This window comes from Mandrillus leucophaeus, unplaced genomic scaffold (assembly GCF_000951045.1).
Source record: "Mandrillus leucophaeus isolate KB7577 unplaced genomic scaffold, Mleu.le_1.0 Scaffold309, whole genome shotgun sequence".
NCBI lineage: Eukaryota > Metazoa > Chordata > Mammalia > Primates > Cercopithecidae > Mandrillus > Mandrillus leucophaeus.
In genome coordinates this window covers 3,451,386-3,472,598 of record NW_012103243.1, presented here as the reverse complement: position 1 = coordinate 3,472,598, position 21,213 = coordinate 3,451,386, and the positions used below count along the sequence as shown (strand labels likewise).

Genomic DNA, 21,213 nt, shown 5'->3' with positions numbered 1-21,213 from the left:
CAGATTGCTACGATATTTTATACATATTTTCCTATTTGTGAATAAATTACCCTGTGAGGTATTATACTTCCTGTAGACAAACTAACAGACGTCTCTAATATAAAAGGGAAAGTAAGTGACTTAACCTGAAGTAAAATTGAGGGTTAGTTGAGGAATGTCTGCTCAACTAAATGGTATAAATTCCTGAAACATTAGGATTATGTGCCGTAATTACTGGCCACAGTATTAACTATGGTCTGAACAATCTAAATCTACCTAAGTCTTCACTTATTTATCAATAAAATGGGCATAATATTATCTACCTCATAGGTCTGTTGTCAGGATTAACTGAAATTATTAATGTAAAAATATTTAGCATCATCTCTGGAACATAGTAAGTGCTTGGTAAAGATGAGGCAGAAGTATTACTCTGTATATTTCACACTGGTATAGAAAAATAGTGGGCAGGAAAATTCATCAAATGATTGATAGTCAAACTTCTTTCAGTCCTTCTAAAGTACTTGATGGATGTGGGGCAGTACTTGCAGAGTGAAAAGGCCAATTATTTGCAGCTTGCCCAGAGATCCCGTAGGCTTGGGACATTCCTACTCTCTCTTCTGCTCACTTCAGCTATGCAGCCCCTTTTCTGAATATATCAGGGGTGCTCCCACCTTATGGTGTTTGCATAGGCTGTTCCCTCTGCCTGGGTCTCTTCCTCCAGATTTCCACATGACTAACTCCCTTATCTCCTTCAGGTCTCAAGTGAAATGCCACCTTTTCATTTAAAAGTCCCTTGGCTGCATTTCCAAAATTGCAATTTCCTTCCTTAATTTGGCACTCTCAAAGCCTTTTACTTTGTCTAGTTTTCTCCTCTAGCACTTAACTTAGTAAATAAGTTTACTTATTTTTGTATTTATTGATTGTTCTTTCTCTTCCGACTCCCCAAATCACTTTACAGTGTAAGCTCCAAAGTGGTAGGAATTTTCATCATTTTATTATTTGTGAAAATACATGAATCTTCATTTTACAGAAGAATTTAAACCTTAGAAAGATAATTACTTATTAAAGGTGGTGCAGTTACTGATAAGGTTTGGCTGTGTCCCCACCCGAACCTCATCTTGAATTCCTAAGTGTTGTGGCGGGGGTGGGGGGCCCAGTGGGAAATAACTGAATCACGGGGGCAGGTCTTTCCTGTGCTGTTCTCATGACAGTGAATAAGTCTCACAAGATCTGATGGTTTTAAAAACAAGAGTTTCCCTTCACAAGCTCTCTCTTTGCCTGCCGCTATCCATATAAGATGTGACTTGTTCCTCCCTGCCTTCTTCCATGATTGTGAGGCCTCCCCAGCCATATGGAACTGTAAGTCCACTAAACCCTTTTTATTTTTTACCCAGTCTCGGGCATGTCTTTATCAGCAGTGTGAAAATGGACTAATACAGTTACTAAGTGGTCAACTCTGAAATCCATGTTCATAACCCCTATGTTAAATTAACTCTGCTTATCATAAGCTACAAATATAATAATAGCAACGGGAACAGTGCTAGACTCAATGAAGTTTAAGGCATGGCCTATACCTGTAAAGAGCTGAAAGCACAGTGGAAGAATCAGCCAAGCAGTCCAATTGTTATTTTGTGAATTTCTTTGCTAGCACTGATGTTCACTAATGTTTGCTTCATATTGTCTTGTAATCACATCCAGGACATCATCATTTTGGACTATGCAGCAAAAGTCTGCTGGCCCAGGCTCTGGAGCAATGGTGGATATGGGCAGTCAATTGGGTGACAAATCTCACAATGAATTTGGTAGGAAGGTTACTGACAACAGGAAAGAGTACAATCCTGCAATAATTACCCTAGTCAGTTTTCTTTACATTAGGAGATGAAATTCTATGAGGGCGAATTCAAGGCATCAAATAATTCATATATGATTTCTTGCACATGTGTGAAAATAATTATTTTGTGCTTAAAGGAAATATGAAGCATGATTTCAATATTGATAAATTATATAAACAGTTTTTATTAGTGGTTCTCTATATAATGGTTGCCATATTTCAGGTAATTTGAAGCAACACTTTTAAAACAGTAGCAATATAAATTCATGTCTTTATATGCACTCATCTGTCTGGTGGGAGAGAAGAACTAATGTTCTATAGATTATATATTCTCTCGAAACTCACTAAAACCCAATGAGGCAATGTTGATATTGCTAAACAAAGTAAAAATTGAGAAAGCAAACTGAAGAATGTAGGAACAGGAAGTCTGTCCCGGAAATTGAGTCGTAGTTAAAGTGTTTCATTTGAGCAGAAAATAAATATAAATGAGGGCAAAAAGAAATCATTTCATCAATGCATACATTCTTCCGAAAATTCTTTTCTTTCCTAGAGAACATCATAGACTTCTCTTTTATAAAAGTCTCTAACTCCTCTTCTTACTTTCTGGAAAATTTATTCTTTCACATTGTTTTATACATCCATAAGGTATGCACCCTGTGAGTTTTAAAAGGTCATACTACACTAGCAATACCTCCCAGTTTCTACCACTTTTTCTTTCAGAATTGTCATCACTAACCAGCTATTGTATACTGAATGATATCTGCCAGTCTGTTCCTCTCCCCAATCTGTTTAATAAACTGCTATCAAATTAATTTTCATTCATTCCTTTTTTTTTTTTTTTTTAAGAGACAGGGTCTCACTCTGCTGCCTAGGCTGGAGTGCAATGGAAGAAACATAGCTTACCATAACCTCAAACTCTTGGCCTCAAGCAGTCCTCTTGCCTCAGCCTCCCAAAGTGCTGGGATTACAGGCATGAGCCACTGTGCCTTGCCTCATCTACTCTAATTCTGATGATAATACTCCTACGGTAAGATGGTGAGAACGAAACACCTGGGTACACAAAAGAGGATGCATTTTCTGTAAGTAAAATTAAAATAACAAAATTCGGTTAAAGTTGTTTTGCTTTTAATTATCACCAAGTACTAGCAATTCTAAACAAAGTTTGTGATACAATACTCTTCCCACTGAGGTAGATTGCTTCCACTGCCTCCCACCTACTTGGTACACCTCTGTGTCACTCCTGTGCTCAGAAACATTCAATAGCTTCCTCTTGCCTAACTAGTGAAGTCCAAATACCATGAGGTGGTTTCCACATGTCTCTCCAGTCTCACATACCATTACTAACCCTACCTCAGTGATAGCCCCAGAGTTTCTATGGGAAGGACATGGTGGCCAAAAATATTGCTCAGCGATTTATCTTACAGTTGCATTTGCACATCGAACATCCCGCCTTTACTTAGAATATAGAGCAATTTTGCATGGCTTTATGAAGGAGGGGAGTGGATGTGGGGGACTTGATGCTTGCCAAGCAAATTTTATACTCCTACTGTCTATACAGTGGCATATTTTCTGCAAATAACAATAGTCTTACTTCTTTCTTGATATTCATGGCTTTTTGTTTTTTCACTTTGTCCTACATTAACTTCTGTTACAATTTTGAATAGAAGTTATAAGAGCAAACTTCCTTGCTTTGTTCCTGATGTAGTGGTAAAATATTTAACATTTATTGTTAACATAATATAAGTTGTAGGGTTTTTGCAGATGCCCTTTTCAGTTTGAGGAAGTCTCTTCTATTTCTGGTGGGCAGAGGGTATTTATCATGAAAGTGTTTTGACTTTTTTTTTCAAAGTTTTTATCTATTGAGATGATTACATGGGAATTGTTTTGCATTCTGCTTATGTGGCGTACTACATTAATTGATTTTCAGATGTTAAACTAACTTTGCATTCCTGGGAGAAATCCAATCAGCCATGATGCATTACCCTATTATATATTGCAGGATTCCATTTGCTAATAATGCTGTTAAGGTATTTTATATCTATGTTCATACGGAATATTCTAATGGGCTTTTCTTTTAGTGTTTTGTTAGGTTATGGGATTAAAGTTAGGTAGCCCTCAAAAATGAGCTGAGAAATATATGTCCCTCCTTGGTTTTCTGAAAGAGTTTTTGTAGAACTAATATTATTTATTCCTTTATGTTAGTGGTGAATTCACCAGTGAAGCCATCTGGGACTGAGATTTTCCTTGTTGAAAGGTTTTTAGATATGAATTAAATGTCTTTAATATATGTGGGGATATTTCTATTTTTGTTGTTAGTTCTGTGTTAATTTGTTCATTTCATTCAGGACATCAGATTTATTAGTAGAGTTGTTCATAAAATTATATTTTTTAATGTTTATAAAATGTACAATGACACTGATGCCTCTTTTTAAAATTTCTGATGTTGGTAGTTTGTGTTTTTGATGTTGGTAATTTGTGTTTTCTGCTCAACTTTATTAACCTTTTCAAAGGACAAACTACTGAGTTTGTTCATTTTCACCATTTTTTGTCCAATTTCTATTTGATTAATATCCATTCATGTTTTATTAATTGTTTCTTTTCTTTTACTAATTTTTCATTGTTCTTTTTTTCTTTCCCATCGTCAGTCTTCTGGGTAAGAAAACAGCTTCACTCTAATGTCCTGCCTGCTACTTGTTGACCTGCACATTTTGCTATTCATCCCTGCTCATTTTTAGTTCCTTTCTTCCCAGATTCATAAGAGACTTAAACTCCCAGAAAAATGCTGGGGCTAGGGTAGGTAGAGTAAAAGTTATGCTTGTGTAATTGAATATTGTAATGAGTAGGCAAAAAGTGAAGGAAGGATAGACATTGATGGGCAAAATAGATTGAGAAAGAGGGAGAAATGGAAACCATAACCTACAAAGACAAACAACAAAAGAGCTTGGGCTTTCAGTTTTTTTTTTTTTCATGTATCTCATATGTTCAGCTTAAATTAGGCAGTAAAAGTCAAAAGAGACTCCAGAGGAATCAAGATCAATGGTTATGTGGCCACAGAACTCTTGGATCTCTCTCAATCCCAGGATAAAAGCTGACAGAACTAAATAGCAACATAACAACAGCAAGGCCATTAAAAATGTTTATAACAAAACTAGGTGACCAGCTGTGCCCAGAAGCCTCCCAAAAAAAGAAGGTAGGCACACACCACCAACAGTCACAAAACCTGCATGGCATTAGCCCCTGTGTAGGAGGAGAAAGCAGATGATAGTAAAGGGGTGTTGGACTTTTAAAAGACCTGAATACGGGATAACCCAAAGTTCAGTGAGCCAGTTTGAAAATGGGCAACTGAAAATAGGAGAGGTTCTGCTGATCCAAAAGCCAGTGACTGCAAGAGTTCTGCAGTGGGAACTGAAGAGCTGAGGGCAATCTAGCTTCCATGGACTCTCAAAACTCACTGACCAGGGCACACTTCCACGGCAAGGCCCCACGCTGCGGAGAAATCATTGAGAGTGGATGGGTAAGGGTGGTTAAAATAGGATATACTTAAAGATAAAAATACTGAAGTTAGGATGGGTTTCTCACTGACAATGGAAAAAAAAAAAAAACCTCACATAGTTCATTTAAACATAGTAATAATAAATAATACATTTCAAGGTTAAATTCAATTGAACACTTCCTGAGTGTTTCTGTTATTCAGTCTAATACATACCTGGATACGCACAGTGCCTGGCATATAGGAACATCCCTATATGTGTTTGGTGACTAGATGAATTATTTACAATTAAATGCTATATCACTGAAATATTTTTAGGAGATATTGTCAAATATAGGAGTTATAGAAATCACAATTTCTACTTAGTTTTGGCAGAGAGTTAATTATGACTTCTTAAAAAGAGAATGTTTACCCCAAATTGTCCTCCAATCCAGAAAAAAAGAAATAGCACACATTCATAGTTTTTAAAATATTTGACTCAATAAAGCATACATGCTATTTTTAAATACCAAAAAATTTTGAATATACAAATCTATAGTCAACATCTGTTCCATGTATTCCAAAGTTGAGTCTTTTGATTGCCCACAACCAAATGCACCAGACCTAAAGAATTAAAAGTCCCTAAAGTTAAAGCCTAGGAATCCTCATTTTAAAAAGTTCTGTTGATGACTTTTATGAACACTAACATTTAAGAACTATTGCTTTAATACTTGCTACCTACTCTGCCACTGCACCAAGTCAATCAGTTCACAGGAATTCAGTCTTACTCTCGTTTTCTTCTTAGTTATGCATCTCATCAAATTGTTGGTAAGTCCATCACTGAGCCTCAGAGAAACATAGCCTTTCTAAACTTAGCCAGTATTGAAGCAGTTATACCTCTAAGCATCTGAATATAAGTTCTAGAAATAGACTGATTTCAGCAATACGATTTTAGAAAAAGCATTTATGAAATATCTAATCATTTGCAACACTGCTGGTGCTTACACAAAAAATTTTTATCTATATTTATTTGTCTATATTTATACAGTATATTTTACTTACTAGGAGACTTCTCAGCCCTAAGATGTGGATTCTGAGACTTACTACCTATTTCTAGTACAGATACGATAACTTTTCTCCTTAAGCTTCTGCCTCTCTAGAGAAGAAAAGTCCACATTAATGTAACAGGCTACCTTTGTAAGGTACTCATTCCACTTCAAAAATAAATAAATGAATCTGCAGTGGGTTCTGCCACATATAAATGTCATGAATTGGAGAATGCCAGGTGAATAATGTACATCATAATACTTGTTTCCATTTAAGTGTTTTGTGATACTGCTGTTTATCATCTTGCTCAGCTGTCGAAAATATTCATTTGAGAAGAAAAGCTTCTAAACTGGTGTAAAACCAAGATGTCTTTTCTTTTCCATTCTACAATGCTTGTCATTTGTCAGGCTGGTATATTTTTACAGCTCCCTTCCCCCTCCAAAAGGCATTTCCAAGAAACTGCTTTTTAAACTTCCCCACGATAATCTCTAAGGAGTGTACAAAAAGGTAAAATTCTGAAGCACGCTCAAATAAAACTATAGTAGGAAAGGAATATATTTTTTCTCACTCTTTTGAGTGTTCAAGACAGAAGGAGTGTAAAGAGGTTCCCCACATACTGCTATTCCCAGCAATGGTTACATACTTGAATGGTTTTAAGAGGAAGCAATGTAATTATAGTCCTTCTAGTTCTCAAAGGGATATAATTTCACATTGCATTATTCTCTCTCTCTCTCTCTCTCTCTCTCTCTTTGGCTGGTTTAGGTCTATTTCGCTCAGAGGATATAAGCTCTAACGTGTAAAAGATGCAGGTAATATATGTCACCATGTTGAATTAGAGCATTTCATAAATGTCATCTGAATGGCACAACTATACAGTGTGGTCTTACTGTAATTTGCTGCAAAATTAATATAGTAGTTATTAACAAGATGGTGTTTTGACTTTATCAAAATGAAAGATCTCACAGTAGCATTTATTTCTAACATGAATAAATGTATTTTCCATGTCTATAGTTAATGTTGTATAAAGATACACTTTCAGAAAAGTTAACTCATTTGGCTTAACTATCTTTTTGTTTTAGTACAAGTGGTAAAAGTTGCTAAGAACTTACATAGGATAATGCCTGCTTAATATGTTAGTTAATTGAATACTTGAAAATATAAATTCCAAATATATTTTGAGCGGAAGGTATCCATCTGAGATGATAAGGAAAACAAATAAATCAGGTTTTCTAAAAAGTAACTTTACAAAATATTCAAATTTCTAGGTTATATATGTAAGATAAGTGGAATCTCTATTATACATTAAGCACTAAGGGAGGTACATTAAATCTCTAATATCAACCAAATCTCTATTTGAGGAATGTGTTGGTTCCAATAAATTAATTTGTTGCTCCTTTATATGAACATTACTATTTCCTATTTAGGAATTTTGTTTACTATTTAGGATGAAATTATTAGCATGTGATACAACAATTCACAAACAAATGGGTATATTTCCTTCCTACTTTTGGATAGTGTAAGTAAATACCCAGTTTAGCAATCAGCTGTAGGGTTCCTCTTAAGTGTTAAACCCTATGCTGAGTGCTAGGAACACATTTTTAGGTGGGAACCCTATGTCTCTAACGTCCAGCTGGGCATGAGCTTTGGAAATACACAAGTTTTCAATTTCTGCACAACCTCCTTATTACTTGTGTGATATTGGAGGAGTTACTTAATTTCCAAAAGGCTAAGTGTCCTCAACTTTACAGTGGATAAATTAATAACTGCTTTACCAGCTTTGGTAAGGACAGAATTAATGAACTAGAATGCTTGGCATATTTTTGTACATGATGAGTGCAAGATAAGTGGAACCTATGAGAATCTTACAGACTAGTTTCTGTCCTCACACATTTTTAGCAATATGCTAATCTGTCTTGCACACCCCAAAATGCAGCACTTTATACGTGGCACCAAAACAACATGTGGATAAGTCGAGGTAGAGGCCAGGTTCTTTGGCCCAACAGAAGCTGAGACAGCATCCAGTCCAGGAGAATATTAGGAGGGCTCATCATCGACTCTTTCTTGATTTTTGGAGTTTCCTTGCCTCTAGAAATGATCAGCACATTGGTTTAGTAGATGAAGAATGAAGGAGGCTGATTATATTCTGTTCCTCAATAAGCCAGTGTAGTAATCTGTTTTCACACTGCTGATAAAGACATACCTGAGACTGGGCAATTTACAAAAGAAGAGGGTTTACTGGACTTACAGTTCCATATGGCTGGGGAGGCCTTACGATCATGGCAGAAGGCAAGGAGGAGCCAGCAATGTCTTACATGGACGACAGCAGGCAGAGAGAGCTTGTGCAGTGAAATTCCCATTTTTAAAACCATCAGATCTCACGAGACTCATTCATTATCACAAGAACAGCACAGGAAAGACCTGCCCCCACCATTCATTCATTTCCCACCAGGACACTCCCACAACATGTGAGAATTATGGGAGCTATAAGATGAGATTTGGGTGGGGACACAGCCAAACCATATCAGCCAGTATTATCAAAAAGCACAAAGAGTCACTATGATGTAATGAATCATTTGTTTAAACAAACTTACTATTCTCATATCTATATCTACCTACTTATCTACCTACATATCTAAACAAAAGTTGTTTTCACCCTTTAATCACAACTCCAGGAAACTATATACAGCCTATGGTGTCTGTTCTTGCTAAAAGACTTAAAATACCCGTATTTTGATATTGCTTTCAAATCTATGATCCCTCAGCATCTTCTATGCAATTAATGCTCTTTATGCTTAATTTCTCTCCCAGCCCCTCCTCTGGGAACATGTAGGGGGCAGTAACTGTTTTCTCATTTCCTTATTCCTGGGGCTTCTCTGTCACATGTGCTCATGAGCAAATCTTTTCACCTTGCACACAAGCTGTTTCTCCTCCCACATCCAATTCTCTCTTGCTGACACATGCTGCTATATGTGCTTTCACAGGTGCATCTACTGCTATTACAGGGTCCACCTCCAAGCAGGTACTTCCACCAATATTAATGGCTTGGCACCCCTGAGATTCTGATGAGGTACTCTATTCTCAGAGGTCCTCATTAAAGAGAAGCTATCCCATTCTGTGTGTAGAAAGGAAGAGAATGCCCTTTCACTCTTGGGCTACCTTCTGTTGCATGTGTATTGAGCAGAGATGACATACTCCCCACCAACACTCATTCTCCATAGTCTTCCATAGTATACAACTGTAGCTTCAAAGTGGCTACCCAGCTAGAGACTACATGTCTTCAGCCCTTTATGTAACTAGTTAGCAACGTGACTAGCTATTATCAATGGCATGATAGCAGAAGGGATGCACACCTCTTTTGGACCAAAGCTTTTTAAAAGTGGAAGCTGTTTTCCACATTGTCTTTTCCTTCCTTAGTTAAAGGCAGATCCAGACAATGGAAGGAGCATGTGTCCCTGAGTTGTCATACAGAGAAGATCCAACAAGGAGGTAGGAACAGCTCTCTTGGAGAGGTTATATGAGCAACAAATGAGCCTGTATATTGTTTGGGTCACTAGATTTATGGGGGGTTGTTACATCTGTTTAGCCTATTCTAATTACGTTGCTATTGGTAGCAATGCAATGGACCCTGTATCACTTTATCTTGCACTTACTAGTTAAATCAGTTCTTCCAACATCCAGTCACTACCTCATGCTTTTGCTAGTGCTATTATGGCTATTTAAGGCTATCGAATCTAGTCTTAAATGCCTGAGGTATTAGTATTTGGCCAATTTTGTATACCCAGACCCTTGCAATGAGCTTGTTCCCAAGAAGATGTCAGATGTGTCCAAACATGTGGAACTCAACATAAACTGGAGGCTAAGACCTCATCTCAGTTACACCTCCATCTATTTTACTTTCAGGCAGTTTGTCACAACCTTGATTCTTGGATAACTCCCTCAATACTAACCTTTCTATCCAACTAAGATTAATTTTTCCCTTCTTCTGCCATTTATACCCCAGGACCTTTGTTCCTGTCTTTGTAAGTCTCATCCTCTACAATCTCAGAATGATTGGATATTACTCAATTTACCAGCTCTATGAGAAATATTACTACTAAACTTCCCTAATTCTCTAAAAGAGAGACCATGTGGCTTGTGCCAAGACGTTTATGTCTCTATTGAAGCTCTGGGAAAACTCCCCTCTTTTGACATCCTTCACCACCTCAGTGTATACATCCGATATCCATGGATTGTACTATTCACGGTCAGGTTTCGCATAAGCTAAGGAAACTTATGCATTAATTATTTTTTTCTATTTGTACAATTTAATATTTGAGTCATACAAAATATAAGAATATTCTTCAGGAAAGTTCACATGATGACTTTTGGACATGTTATGGTAATTAATGACAAATACCTAATTTTGAACAGAAGAGACATCATTAATGAACTGCAGAAAAAATGGTACATTATGCAGAGAAAGTATATTCTGTTCAAACTTTAAATGTATTTTTTTAAAATTATCACTTCAGCAGAACAATCAATTTTCATGAGTAGGGTCTCTGTTCCTTATTATTCCATCTTCCATAGGTCAGACCTAGAAATGCTTCCTTCACTGATGCCTTTCCATTTCATCTACTTCATTTCAACCTCAGTCTCCTTTGTTATTAATCTATTTTAAAATATCTCTTCATCATTTCTTTCTGTTCTGGTGCTATTGCAGTAACCTATTGATACTTTGCTGAGCAGTACAATCTGCTATTCTTCTCTCTTTTTATATAATTACAACTATATTTTTGGTTTTCAGACAACTTTTTAATTCCCTTATTTGTTGTTTTTATTTCCTTTTAAAAAGGGCTATTAGGTTATATACTCTAATTTTAAAGACAGAGCCTAGGGCACAATTCAAGCTTAACTTAGTTTGGACAACTTGGAAAACCACTTGCTTTTAAGATGAGATTCAGTGGATGGAGCAAAGTAAACCCATAACTGACCAAGTGTATACATGTGCTCGTGAGTACACACTCACACCTCTCCCACCCCCATCTACATTCAGCTTCTTTGGTCTACACGTCTTTGGTAGACAGTGTTCTGACTCCTTGGTTATCAAAAAGTGGTTCACAGACTGGCAGCAATTGCATCACCTGGGAACTTTCACAAACGTAAAATCTGAACCCCAACCCCAAACTTCCTGAATCAGAATCTGTCTTTTAAAAAGATACCTAGGATAGTCACATGTGCATTAAAAGTTTGAGGACTACTCTAGCTGACGGCCACCATCTTGACTATGGTGGCTGAACCCCCCTGGCTTCCTCAGCTCAACTCAATAACAAGCAAAGTAAAAGGAAGAGAAGGTAGCAGGGATGAAAAAAAGAAGTCTCAAACAAGAAAGCATTCAGACAATATTTCTTGAATGCATTCTACATGAGTCAGGTCATATGCGAGGGACTTTGACTGGTCTCCCTACTTTATCACCATCACCTGTGGAAGTGGCTATAGCAGGAACTCTGGGAATACCAGCAAATATGTGGAGGAGTGGAGTCAGTGCAGGGAAAGGATGGAGACAAACAGCTCACTCCCACCTTGGGTCAGGAGCAGACTGAGATCTCTAGATGTATGCACTTTAGGTGTGGATCCACAGACCCTTCTCCAGATACTTCAAAGTACAGAAGAGGCATCATCTAGGCCTGGGACTCTATTTGATTGATCTGAACTTAAGTCATACTAGATGAGGAAATGAAAAAGGACAGTTAACCTCCAACTCAGGATGCATGTCAAGTAGCTCATGCATTAAGTTCAAGCAAACAAGAGGGAAGTGCAGTGGCATCCTGGAAAACTCACATTATATGTACCTGAACTAATAACCAAGCCTATTTATAAGACAGACATCTTTTCCATGGTGAAGTAATTATCATCTTTTTTGGTTCATGTATCCCTTTTGGATTTGATGAAAGTACTGAAAGCTCTCACCCTCAAAAATGGAGACAAAAGAGAAAAAAAGAGAAAAATACACAGACTTAACAATTGTACGACACAGACATAAATTGTATCCTACTCAATTTATACAGACATAAACTGTACACTCACATAGTAACCCAAGGGATCCAAGGATTCCATGTTAGTTACTCCTCAATAATCATTATTACTCTTCATTTTCCTCTCTCCTATTAATAATAGTACTGTGCCTTAGATGTTCTCTGTGTCTTGACTTTGGCATTAGTATTTTTAGGATTCAGTGATGCAGAGCATTACTTTATGCCCCTCTCAAGATTTTGGCATTCACATAAGGAAGAATTACATTTCTTATGGAAGAATAAGGCAAACATGCCATATCTTATGAGACTGGATAGAGTTTCAAATGACAAGTGCCAGAAGGGAAGTTCCCTTCCAAAACACAGAGCGCACGACACAGTCACTCAGGCCATTTGGGGCTGGCTTCATTCCTGAGTTATTATAACAAAATGAAACTTGAACTACTGCCTAATTTCCTTTTGTGCTCCCTAATATTATTAAGGATTGAAATTGCATGAATTTTTTTAAATGTCCTTGAATTCAATTTTGCAGCTTATAATTTTGACACTGTTGACAATTTCTTTAGTGTGTGTTCCGTTATCCTATTGACAATGTCTGGAAATATTTTTAGAAATCTTTTATATTATTTAGGCAAGGTAGACTTGACACAATATCTCCACATGTAATGATAATCCATAAACTTTGTCTCTGTACTTGGAGCATGAGAAAATAATAAAAATTAAGGTAACATATGAATGTGATTTAAAGATAAACAATGTGGGATTTTAAAGTCAGAAAACAGTTCTATCATTCTTATTCACATTCCTATTCTTATGTGTAATTCTCTCTGGCTATATATCAGGTTGAATGAAAATTCTCCTTTATTTCTGACTATAAAAGTTATAGATAAAGCAGATTTGGAAAGATAAAAAAAAAGTTTATATAAAAGGAAAAATGTTTTAAAACCAAAAAAGTTAACATTTTAAAGCATATCTTTCCTTCCATATATATTTAAAATAGATTTTTGCACTTGGAAACAAAACAAAACAAGCTTTCTCTCTTCTTCGTCCCTCTTCCTTCCCCTACTCTAATTTCTGAGGTTTGAGTCAATTTTGTAGCAGGTACCAGTATTTTCTTTCTTTTTAATGTAAAATGATATTCCATTGTGTGATTATACTATATTTTATTTATTCATTCAGCAGTTGATGGACATTCTGACTGTTATAAATAATGTGGCATTGACATTTACCAATAAGATTTTATGAGGATATATGGTATACACAGAGGAGTGAAACTTCTGGGTCATATGGTAATCCATCTTTAATATTTTGAGAAACACCAAGCCATTTTCCAAAGTCAGTGCACGTTTTGCATTCTCATAAGTAGTCTGTGAGAAGACTCCAATTTCTCCACATCCTCACCAACTTTTGTTTTTGTCTGTTTTTTTTTTTTTTTTTTTTTTTTTTAAGTTGTAATCATCCCACTGGTTGGGAAGTGGGCATGCACAGTAGTTTTGATGTGCATTTCTCTGATGACTAATAATGTCAAAAATCTTTTTATGTGCTTGCTGGCCATTTTATATCTTCTTTGGAGAAATAACTATTCAGATTATTTGCCCATTTTAAAATTGAGTTATTTGTCTTTTGATTATTCACTTCATGTTCTTCATATATACTAGAAAAGCCTCTTATCAGATATATGTTTTGCAAATATTTTCTTCATTATGACATATTTATTATATGCTTTGCGACTAATTCTTTGAGTTGTTTATTTCACTTTCTTGTTGGTGTCTTCTGAAATATTAATTCTAATGAAGTCCAATTTATACATTTTTTCTTCTGTTTCTTAGGCATTTGGTGTCACATCTAAAAAGCCACTGGCTAATCCAAGGACATGAAGATTTTCATCTATATTTTCTTCTCAAGATTTTATAGTTTTATCTTTTATATTCAATATTTTGTTTAATTTGAATTACTTTGTTTATATGTGAGGTGAGGTAGGAGTCCAACTTCATTCTTTAGCATATAAAAACACAGTTGTCCCAGGACCATTTGTTAAAACGACTCCATTGAACTGTCTTGGCACTGTTGTCAAAAATCAATTGACTATAAATATGAGGGCTTATTTCTAGACTCTCAATTCTATTTCAGTGAATATGTGTATATGTCTATCTTTATCCCAGTACCATACTGTCTGTCTTGATTATAGTAAATTTTGAAATTGGGAAGGGTGAGTTTTCCAACTCTTCTTTTACAAGGTTATCTTGGATGTTTTTGAGTCCCATGAATTTCATACAAAATTTAGGATCCTCTGGTCAATGTGTGCAAAGAAGTAAGGTGGGCGTTTAACAAAGATTACAATAAATCTATAGATCAATTGGAGAGTGTTGTTAATAATACTAAGTCTTCTGATACATGAGCATTGAGTGTCATTCTATTTATTTAGTGCTTCTTTAATTTATTTCAGCGATGTTTTATGGTTTTCAGAATATAATTTTGCACTTCTTTTACTAAATGTTTTTCTAAATATTTTAATCTTTTGGTGATATTTTAAAAGAATTTTTCTTAATTTTATTTTCAGATTGTTCAGTGGAAATATATAGAAATATAATTGATCTTTGTGTATTCATATTGTACTCTGTACTCTGCAACCTTGCTGAATTTATTAGTTTTCTTTTTCTTTTTTTTTTTTTATGGAGTCTTGCTCTGTCACCCAGGCTGGAGTGCAGTGATGTGGTCTTGGCTCACTGCAAGCTCCATCTCCAGGGTCCACGCCATTCTCTTGCCTCAGCCTCCCGAGTAGCTGGGACTACTGGCACCCGATACCATGCCTGGCTAATTTTTTGTATTTTTAGTAGAGACGAAGTTTTCACCATGTTAGCCAGGATGGTCTTGATCTCCTGACCTCCTGATCCGCCTGCCTCGGCCTCCCAAAGTGCTGGGATTACAGGCATGAGCCACTGCGCCCAGCCTAAATTTATTAGTTTTAATACTTTTGAATTAATTCCTTAGGATTTTCTATCTATAAGATAATGCCATATGCAAATACAAATAACTTCTCTTTTTCCAATCTGAATGTTTTTTATTTCATTTTCTTGGCTAGAACTTTCAGTATATTGTTAGGTGGAAGTGGTAGCAGGTGATATTGTGATCTTGCTTTTGATCCTAGGAAAAAAGCATCTAGTTTCTCACTGAAATATTTGGATATATTAGTATTTTCAGCCCTCTACTTGTTATTTGTATATCTCTAAATAACATATCTAATTAATAGCTAATGACTTTCTACTTGAAAGTTAGAGAAATTAATGCATCTTTACCTTTTTCTATTTCTCTTTTTTATTCATAATTTCTAAATTTATATCTATCCATCCATCTATAGAGAATCAATTTTATAGCATTTATCTTTCATTTTACAGCCATTATGTCATATATCCTTTGACTATGGATTGAACCTTATACTTAATATACACTCACTATATTATGTTCACATGAAAATTATTCAGTACAAAACACAAAATTGTGATTTGATCTTAAATAAAATTGAATTATTAAACACCTATGTAAGGAAACTAACCTTGAAGACCATAAAGACCGATGGATATTTTGAAAATATATTTTGACTTATGTATTTATTTCTTTGGATCATAACTATTTGTCATTTCCTTTGTTTAATGTTGCCCCCAGTCTTACATTCCTTTTTCACTTTGCATATTAAATATTTTAATACGGGGTTATGAATGGTAATATTTTGACCATCTATCAGTACAAAAAGAATCTTAACCTCATGTTGGTGCCATAGCTTGGACAGAACTGAGTAACAAGTTTTTCTTCAAAATGTCTTCTTTTGGAATTTTAAGGTAATTCTGAACTGCCTTCTAGTAACGTTAAATTCCTAATGATGTTAATGTGACTCTCATTTCCTTGTATCTCTCTCTGTCTCTCTCTCTCTCTCTCTCTTTCTCTCTCTATATATATACACACACACCCACACACATATATATGTACATATATATGTCGCATTTTATTTTGAATTAATAACAAATTATTTCTGTTTCCAAAGAAATCTGAGATAGTTATACTGGAGCAATATGTGTTCACTGTGTCCCCACCCAAATCTCATCTTGAATTGTAGTTCCCATAATCCCCATATGTTGTGGGAGGGACCAGGTGGAGATAATTGTATCATGGGGGCAGTTTCTCCCATCCTGTTCTCCTGATAGTGAGTTCTCATATGATCTGATGGTTTTATAAGGAACTTTCCCCCACCCTCACTTGGCACTTCTCCTTGCTGCCACCATGTGAAGAATGATGTGTTTGTTTCCCTTTCTGCCATGATCATAAGTTTACTGAGGCCTCCCCAGCCCTGAGGAACTATACGTCAGTTAAACCTCCTTCCTTTATAAATTACCCAGTCTCAGGTTTGTTCTTATAGCAGAGTGAGAATGGATTGATGCAGTAAATCAGTACCGGGTAGTGGCACTGCTGTAAAGACACCCAAAAAAGTGGAAGCAACTTTAGGACTGGGTAACTGGCAGAGTCTGGAACAGTTCGGAGGGCTCAGAAGAAGGTAGGAAAATATGGGAAAGTTTGAAAGAGATTGGAGGGCTCAGAAGACAGAAAGATGTGGGAAAGTTTGGAACTTCCTAGAGACTTGTTGAATGGCTTTGACCAAAATGCTGATAGCAATATGGACAATAAAGGCTAGGCTGAGGTGGTCGCAGCTGGAGATAAGGAACTTGTGGGGAATTGGAGTAAAGGTCCCTCTTGCTATGCAAAGAGGCTGGCAGCATTTTGCCCCTGCCCTAGAGATCTGCAGAGCTTTGAACTTGAAAGAGATGATTTAGGGTATCTAGTGGAAGAAATGTCTAAGCAGTAAGTGTTAAAGAGGAACCAGAACATAAAAGTTTAAAAAATTTGCAGCCTGACAATGCAGTAGAAAAGAAAAACACATTTTCTGGAGAGAAATTCAAGTTGGCTGCAGAAATTTGCATAAGTAACAAGAAGTCAAATGTTAATCACCAAGACAATGGAGAAAGTGTCTCCAGGGCATGTCTCATCAGCCCCTCCCATCACAGGCCTGGAGACCTAGGAGGAAAAAATGGTTTCATTGGCCCAGGGGCCCCCATGCTGTGTGCAGTCTAAGGACTTTATGCCATGTCCCCACTGCTCCAGCCGTGGCTAAAAGGGGTCAACATACAGCTCAGACCATTGCTTCAGAGAATGGCAGCTCAAAGCCTTGGCAGCTTCCACATGATATTGGGCCTGCAGGTGTGCAGAAGACAAGAACTGAGGTTTGGGAACATCCACCTAGATTTCAGAGGATGTATGGAAATACCTGGATGTCCAGGCAGAGGATGTGCTGCAGTGGCAGAGCCCTAATGAAGTACCTCTGCTAAGGTAATGTGGAAGGGAAATGTGGGATCAGATCCCCCACCCAGAGTCCCCACTGGGGTACTGCCTAGTGAAGCTGTGAGAAGGGGGCCACCGTCCTTCAGACCTCAGAGTGGTAGATTCACTGATCCCTTGCATCGTGTGCCTGGAAAAGCCACAGACACTCAATGCCAGCCTGTGAAAGCAGCCAGGAGGAAGGCTGTACCCAGCAAAGCCACAGAGGCTGAACTGCCCAAGGCCATGGAACCACCTCTTGCATCAGCATGCCCTGGATATAAGACATGGAGTCAAAGGAGATCATTTGGTAACTCTGAGGTTTAATGACTGCCCCATTGGGTTTCAGACTTGCATGGGACCTGTAGGCCCTTTGTTTTGTCCAATTTCTCTCATTTGCAATGCGCGTATTTACCCAATGCTTGTACCCCTATTGTATCTAGGAAATAACTAACTTGCTTTTAATTTTACAGGCCAGTAGGCAGAAGGGACGTGGCTTGTGTCAAATGAGACTTTGAACTTGAACTTTTGCATTAATGCCGGAATGAGTTAACACTTTGGGGGACTGTTGGAAGGGCATGATTTTGTTTTGAATGGTGAGGACGTGAGATTTGGGAGGGGCCAAGGTGGGTTTGGCTGTGTTCCAACCCAAATCTCATCTTGAATTGTAGTTCCCATAATCCCCATGTATCTCATCTTGAATTGTAGTTCCCATAATCCCCATGTGTTGTGGTAGGGACCAGGTGGAGATAATTGAATCATGGGGGCAGTTTCCCCCATCATGTTCTCATGACAGTGAGTTAGTTCTCATGAAATCTGATGGTTTCAAAAGGGGCTTTGCCTGTTCCTTGCTCGGCACTTCTCTCTTGCATGCTGCCATGTGAGACATGCCTTTGCTCTTCCTATGCTTTCTGCCATGATTGTGAAGCCTTCCAAGCCATGTGGAATTGTAAGTCTATTAAATCTATTCTTCTGGCCAGGTGTGCTGGCTCATGCCTATAATCCTAGCACTTTGGGAAGCCAAGGTGTGTGGGAGTTTGAGACCCGTCTAGCCAACATGGTGAAACTCCGTTTCTACTAAAAAAAAAAAAAAAAAAAAAAAAAAAAATTAGCCAGGTATGGGTGGTGAGCATCTGCAATTCCAGCTACTCAGGAGCCTGAGGCAGAAGAATAGCTTGAACCCCAGAGGTGGAGGTTCCAGTGAGCCAAGATCATGCCACTGCACTCCAGCCTGGGTGACAGAGCGAGACTCTGACTCTAAATAAATAAACAAATAAAAACCTCTTTTTCTTTACAACTTACTCTGTCTCAGGTGTTTCTTCATAGCTGTATAAAAATGGACTAATACATGGAGTATTCTAGTAAAACTTTAAAGAGTAATTAACACCAGTTCTGCATTTCTTATAGGAAAACAACAGGAAGGAAGATTTTGTAATTCATTTTATGAGAGTATTATCCTGATAATAAAATGAAACAAACACAATATATAAAAACAAAACCATAGAGCAATATTTCTTATGAATACAGATGTAAAATCCTTAGCAAAATTTTAGCAAATAGAATTTAACAATATATGAAAATAATTACACACAAAGATACACGCAAAGGTGGTTTTGTTCCAGGGATGCAATGCTGGTTCAACATTTGAAAATCAAGCAATATATTCCACTTTATTAACAAACTAAAGAAAAAATGATCACATGATCATAATAATTGATGCAGAAATAGCAGCTGACAAAATTCAACACCTTTCATAAAAACCACTCTCAGAAAAACAAGGAATAGAGAAAAACTTCTCCAACTTAAAAAATAACAAGAGCTACAGCTAATATCCTGCTTATAAATGGTACAATCTTTCAAAATTCCATCCAATAATTTGATCCACTTTATAAGATGTTAAAGAAAGAAATCTAGAGCCAGTGGCATGCTGAAGTACTGTGCACTGGTTCATAAGAGCAGATTAAGTACATCTCTTCTGAATTCCATGTTCAGTGACATCTCACTGGTAGATTGAAATTGATTATGGTGGGCTTTTTTTTTCTTAGTCAGTTGTTAATTATTTATAAGCACAGAACCACCCAAAGTTGTCTAGCATCCCTATAAAATGGACTTGAAATAGAAGTTTGAATTGAGAAAAATCAGATTTCAATTTCTTGTAGATCTGAATGGTGAAATGGACAGACAAATCTGATGCACTGTAACTCAAATAGGTTAGACATATAACTGAGATTCTGGGAGGTAAAACTATAGCTTACAGTCTTCCTATACTATATAACAAAGCTCTTGACCTTAGATTTTCAGGGAGAAAAACTGTTCTGCAAGTGAAAATTTACATAATGCTCAGATTATTGTAATGACCATCTTAAATGGGAATCTAACTATAAGACCAGTGCTTAGAGAATTTCTCTTTATTCATTCAACATTTATGTGACAAATACGTATTGGGGGCTTTTTATATGACCAAAACTGTTCTGTTTATGTTGGACAGAGAGAAAAAAAGTAAACAAATAAATTAATTTTACAAAGTCTGTAATGAGAATAACATGAGATGATGTAAAAGACTTGAGAATGTTTTGTAATTGGGTGGTCAGCAAAGATATCTCAAAATATAATATATCAATATTTGAATGATAAGCAAAAGATAGCCATGCTGAAAACTCAGGGTAGATGTGTAAAAATGAGATATAATTTAAAGATATAGTCAGAGTTTACTAATTAATATATGTAAAACGGTAGTATGACTTTCTGAGAAAATAGTCGCTCAATATTATAAAATGAAAATAGTAGAAATTGTCTTTATTAATAATTTTTCTACTCTTCAGCTTTCTAATGAAGCATATAATGCCCCCTTATTAACACATGATGGTTACTATGAAGGTCTTTGAATCCATATTTTGTCTTGGTTTATATTTGTCTTTTGTTTGGGAAAGCAATTTTTAAGGAATTCTCAAAATTATATGAGAAAGATATTTTGTCTTGTATATATTATGTTCACAATATAACTTTTTAACAAATGTTCTATAACTGAATTGTGGTTTATGCTCCTAGCCTTATTTATTTATAACAGAATATACAATTGTTAAAAATTAATACAGTCAGTGAATTGATTCTTCAAAGTAAATTTCTCCTTTACCAATTTTCACAATTTTCACTTATTAGTATTATCAGAACAGGTAAAAATTTCAACTTAAATAAGAAGCTTGTTTTTCTGCTTGAGGTAGGGTTCATGAACCGAGGTTAGTTAGAATCTGTGTGCATGTAGGCTAGACATCAATATTTGTGATGTAAGTGATAAAAGTGTTTTAAAATTATAAAAAATCCGTTGTACTTTTAAGAGGGAAAGTTAGACTAAGAAATTTAGAAGCGGGGCTATCATAATTTCCATTTGGCTCTAAGTGTAAGTGACTTTTGCTATACGATCTTCTATGGAATTTTTGGAGAAACTATTCTTGTTTATTTATATTGTGTATTAATATTAATTCACCAATAATTCTAAGACATATAGCCCAATT

The 21,213-nt window shown here is 36.3% G+C and overlaps 1 protein-coding gene across 2 annotated transcripts in view; it reads right to left on the bottom strand.

The window, feature by feature from the left end:
- Nucleotides 1-21,213, bottom strand: part of USH2A (Usher syndrome 2A (autosomal recessive, mild)) — an 813,932-nt gene that overhangs the window by 647,843 nt on the left and 144,876 nt on the right. The gene's annotated exons all lie outside the window — the stretch shown is intronic.